Below are 6000 nucleotides of genomic sequence, written 5' to 3'. Positions count from 1 at the left end.
CATTTGAAGTGTACCTACTCAAAGAAGCTTTCCTCAATAAATCACTGAAATATTTATTGTGCATCTGCTATTAAAGACTAGTACTCAGGCTAGTCCCTTTGTCTATTAAAATTGTTAGGCAGTATCAGAGTTTGGGAGACACCGACACGTTACTCATCATGAACTCCTCGAGGGCGGGAGTTATGTCTAAGTAATCATTCACCTAACATCAGGAAGTTCACAAGCTTCTGGAAACCTCAGGAAAATGACTTTTTATACTATGTGGCAGGAGGACTATAATATACTGTAAACTACTATGGGAGCAATTTTTCTTTTTAATCATGTAAAATGCCATGCATATATATAAGATTATGTTTATGTGTAACTTAAATATGGAAAATATGATGAACTGTCATGTGTTCATTTTATTTGTATGTGTATCCCCTGTCCTTTCTCCTGGAGGTAACCAGTGTCTTCTGTTAATTATTTGTTGTATATACATTTTTACATCATGTATTTATCCATAAATCAGGGACTTTTGCTTTGTATTGTTTTGCATTTTATATAAATAAAATTAAATGTGTGTGAATGATGTGTATTCTCCTGTGTATTGCATCTTTTTGGAGATTTGTGAGATTAACTGGTGTTGCTGCATGCAGACAATAGTTCGTTGAAAATAATTGTTGTATTTTATTCTTTTATTAATGGACCACAGTCCATTCTATTAATAGGCATTTGCATAGCTTCTTTTATGTTACACAAAAATGTTCTTGTGCATGTCTTTGGGTAATATATGCCAGGGTTCCTCTAAAGTTTATCTAGAAATGAATTCCTAGGTCATAGAGTGTGAACACCTTTAGTACGAAATGCCAAATTGTGTTTTTTTCCTACAGTGGTTGCACAAATTAACATTCACTAGTAGTGTCAGAATGTTCCATAATGTTCCATATTCTTAAAAACTTTTTAATTGGAGTAAAATACACAACATAAATTTACCATTTTAACCATTTTCAAATATACAGTTCAGTGGGGTTAAATATGTTCACATTGTTGTTACCAATCTCCAAAACTTTTTCATCTTGCAAAACTGAAACTCTGTTTTCCTGTTAAACAACAAGTCACTATTTCTTCCTCCTCACCAGCCCTGTGCCCCTGGCCCAAACTTTTCTATATTCTGTTGCAGTGAATTTGATACTCTGGATAGCTCAGTTAAGTGAAATGGTACAGTAATTGTCTTTTTGTGGCTGTTTGCAAGTTGTATTCATGTTGTTGCATATATCAGAATTCCCTTTCTTTGGAAGGCTGAGTCCTATTCTGTTGTGTGTATACAACACACTTGTTTATCCATTCTTCTGTTGACTTTGTGCTTAGGACACTTGACTTCTTCTACCTTTTAGCTATTGTAAATAATAGCAATATAAATGTGGTTGGCAAATATCTCTTTGAGATATGACTTATAGTTCTTTTGGATTTACACCAAGAAATGGAATTGCTAGATCATACATTATCTCTATTTTTAAAAAACTGGAGAAACTGCCATATTGTTTTTCATATTAGCTACACCATTTCACATTCTCGCTTAAAGTACACTGGGGTTTTGAACCCACCACATCCTTGTCAACACTCATTATTAATTATTTAGTAGTACCTACCTTGAGGGATGTGAGTTGATAATCTCATTGTGGTTTTGATTGACATTTCAGTAATGATTAGTGATTTTGAACAGCTTCTCATACATCTCTTGGCCATTTGTATATTTTCTTGGTAGAAATGTTCATTTAAATCCTTTGCCTATTTTTGATTGGGTTATGTGTGGGTTTTTTTGTTGTTGAATTGCGGAAGTTCTTTATATATTCTGGATATTAACCCTTTGTCAGACATGATTTGCAATATTGTGTCTCTGTCACTAAGTTGCCTTTTTACTTTCTTGTCTTTTGATGCCCAGAAATTTGAAATTTTGATATGGCCCATTTGATCTATTTTTACCCTGCATAGCCAGGGTTTCAGTGTTTTTGTGTTGATCTATTATATTCATTAATTCATTGCTGAATTCAGTGTCATGAGACTTTTTTGTTTTGTTCTCTGAGTTTTGTCATTTTAGTTCTGCTGTTTAAGATTATTATCTATTTTGAGTTTGTTCTGTATATGGTGTGAGGTAAGAATTCCACTTTATTCATTTGTATGTGGGTATCTAGTTTTCCCAGCACCATTTTTCAATTGCATATCTGAGCAACCTTGTCAAAAATCATTTGACCGCATATGCAAGAGTTTATTTTTGAGTTCTCTATTCTATTCCAGTGGGCAATTTGTCTGTCTTTATGTCAGTACCATTCTGTTTTGATTACTGTAGCTCTCTAATAAGTTTTGAAATCAAAGTCCAAGATGGTCAACTTTGCTCTTCTTTTTTAAGATTGTTGTGGCTATTTAGGATCCTTGAAATGCTAAGTGAATTTTGGGACATGTTATATGAATGTGTCCCATCAGAATACAGTTGTTCTGAATCAATGGCTGCTTGAGGATTTCTGAAAAACCATAATGTTAGAAGGAGACGTCATTTAGTTTCCTTCCCTTCCTCCCTCCTGTCTCATGAATGCTAAGCTCTGAGCAAAATTGATTTTAAAATTCTTTTAAAAAATACATTGCAATTTTTATAGAGGTTGTATTGACTCTGTAGATTTCTTAGGGTTGTAGCGACATTTTAACAAGAAATCTTGGAATCCATGAACCTGGGACTCGTGTGTGTGTGTGTGTGTGTGTGTGTGTGTGTGTTTCCTTGAATTTCTTTCAGCATCACCTTGTAGTTTTCAAGAACAAGTTCTTTGCCTTCTTGGTTAGGCTTATTTCTCAGTATTTTATTCTTTCTGATGCTACTGTGAAGTAAATTATTTTTTGAATTTCCTTTTCAGCATATTCAATTGTTAGTATGTAGAAACACATTTGGTTTTTGTATTCTCCAAGTTTGCTGAATGTGTTTATTCCAAGATACTGTCACCTGCAAACAGGGATAATTTTACTTCCTATTTTGGGCACTTTTTCTTTCTTTCTTTCTTTTTTATTTTTTTCCAACTCCTCTAGGAAGGACTGTCAGTACTATGTTGGATAAAGGTGCTAAAACTGGTGTCTTGCCTTATTCCTGGTCTTTCTTCTCTAGTCTTTGCCTCTGAGTTTGGTGTGAGCTTTTTATATATGGAATTTTTTTTTATGTTGTAGTTTCTTTATATTCCGTTTGTTGAGTGTTACATTTTGTCAGATGCTTTCTCTCCATCATTTGAAGTGTCCACCCGTCCTATTTTCTCAAGTTACCCTGTTAAGGGTCCATATATTCCACCAAGTTTTCTAGTTGTTTAGAGTGAGGAAAGGGGCAAGTTGACAGTCCTGGATCCGTTGAGACCTTCCCTGTGATTTGTGGGGTCAATAAGATGGTGTCCCATTCAGAATATTGTTACTCTGAATGACCAGAAGCCTCTGGATGTGAATTTTTTCCCAACATTCTTTTTCATATCCATTATATTAACCATTAATATCTTGAATTGTTTCTGTAGGCACTTGTATATTTAGACGTAATTCCATCATATTCTTTGTTTTCTATGTGTATTCTTGGTCCTCTTCTTTCTTGCCATATATTTTGCTGATTCATCATGCTTTACCATGGCTATTCATTTTTTGTGGTTAAATAATGGTTAAAAGATTTGTAATCCACTCTTTCCTATGTCAGAGGGTCAGAACTTTTATCTTAGCCCTGAAAAATCCCTTATCATCATTGTTCAGTAGTTTAGTTCTACCTTTTTGTTTTTAATATCATGGAGTAGACATCATTATCAATATCATTTTTAATATTATTTTATAGGTAATGTTTGCATTTATATCCATGTTTATCTGTTATTCACTTGTCATCTATTTCTGTATCTTAAGTCTCCATTTGGCATAATTTTTCTTCCTTGGGAAGTTCCTTAGGGATAGGTCTTTTTATAGTCAGAGCCTCAGTTCCTGCAGATTCATAAACACACATACAGCTCACTATCATTCTAGAGAGAGAGAATTTTGTTGTGTATGCCATTCTAGGCTGAAGGTAATTTTGTCATCACTTTGAAGCACTATTACCTTCTCTTATTCATTATGGATATTGAGGAATCTGATAATTCCAATTACTCCTCTAAGTTTTGTCGTCCTGTGTTGCTGACTCCTCTTTAGATAATCACTCAAAATCCCCGTCGCTGCCCCCACCCCCATTATTTCACTGTGGTGTGTCTAGGAATGTGCCTCTGGTTTTCTGGCTTGGGATATGTTATATTCTCACATCATTGGAATCACACTTCTTATTACTTCTTACACATTTACAACCATTCTCTCTTTAACTTTTCTCTTTTATTTTCTTTGACTTGTGTTCCACTAAAATAAATTTTAGCTCCAATTATTCTTTTCTGTTTATCTCTTGATAACTCTTTCATTTTCTCCATCTCCTTGCCTTTGAATTTCTTGGTAATTTCTTCATACATGTTTTCTATTTCGTGAATTCTCTCTTCAACCAAAGTGAATTGACTGTTGAAGCCAACCGTTGTGTTTTATTACAGTAGTCATATTTTAAACTACATAAAAATAATTAAAAAATTAAAAGAAAAGTTCCATTTGTTTTTCTTTCAAATGTATGTGCTAATTCCTGGTAAACTCTTATTGCCTTTTTACCATCCTAACTGTGCTCTGATTTCTTCAGATATTTTTGTCCACAGATGTTATCCCTTGTGTATCCAAAACTTCCAACGTTCATATTCTTTGAGGGTCTCTCATATTTGTTGTTTCTGTTGCTGTCATTCCTAATGTCTTGCCTTCTCGTGTGTTTATTGACTTCCTTTTGTAAGTTCTACTTCCTGATCTTAGGATTGAGCGTTCATAATCTTCTTTCGGAAATATGTCCTTATTTCTGCAGCCAAGTGATGCCCTTAGCTGGCACCAGTCTTGGTTCTTAGTTTGATCCAGAAGTCTCAGTCCCACCTTCTTTTCTTGTTGGTTCCAATCTCGATGTGTCATAGGAGTGCTTCAGCTGGCATTGCTTCCAGGGTGACATTGTCCCTTTTCACTCTCTGTTCCTCTGTCCCCCGCTCAAGTTTTCAATGACAAGTATGAAGTCCTGGATCCGTTGAGACCTTCCCTGTGATTTGTGGGGTCAATAAGATGGCGTCCCATTCAGAATATTGTTACTCTGAATTACAGGCTCCCTAAGGGCTTCTGAAAGAAAAAGTCATGGTATTTTCTTAATGTTACTTTTTAAAAATAATTACTGCTAGTGCAAAGAGATGAGTAAAGTATATCTTTTAATTCAAGTTTTTTTCCCTCTAATTCTTTTGGAATTTACACAGTCATATTTCCTGCTCATACTGACAAAACTGTTTCTTCTTTTCCAATTCTTAGAGCTTTCAATTTATTTTATTTTCTTATTGTACGAACTAGAACCTCCCTCCAGTCCAGTGATGGAGAGATGGGATAGTGGGCATCCTTGTGTTCCTGATCTTGAAGGAAATGCTTTCAGTGTTTCATCACTAAGTATCATGTTTGCTATACTGTGTGTGTGTCTGTGTGTGTGTGGAACAATTCATCCTTACCAGAGAAGCTAAAGAGATCCTTGTAATGTTTAAATGGATCCTAAGAGTTCAGGAGGTTGAGACACATAATAATGACATGGCACATAGTAACTAGATTATGTTGGTTAATGAGAGAAAAGGTTGGAAGGGTTAATAAAATTTTTGATCTTGTGTTTGCATATTCTTCGTTCGTGTATAGATCTAAGCGTAACAAAGCAAATCCTGTAATTTTGTTTCCCAGCTTCTCTTGTAATTGACAGGTAAGGCCTTTCCATGTGGTTAATTCTAATCTTGGGCAAAATTAATACTGTAGTAGAACTCAGACATTCATGAAGTTAGGTCAGAGAGAAGGAGTGACAGTGTACAATTTATTAAATTTTAGTTTAGCGAGATTTTTTTTTTTGCCTCATTTACCCTGATCAGGAAGAGATAGAGGCTAGTGTTT

The sequence above is a fragment of the Sciurus carolinensis genome, chromosome 16, assembly GCF_902686445.1.
Source record: "Sciurus carolinensis chromosome 16, mSciCar1.2, whole genome shotgun sequence".
NCBI classification, from domain to species: Eukaryota; Metazoa; Chordata; class Mammalia; order Rodentia; family Sciuridae; genus Sciurus; species Sciurus carolinensis.
The sequence above is the reverse complement of the archived record's forward strand: the minus strand, read 5'-3'. Positions refer to the sequence as shown.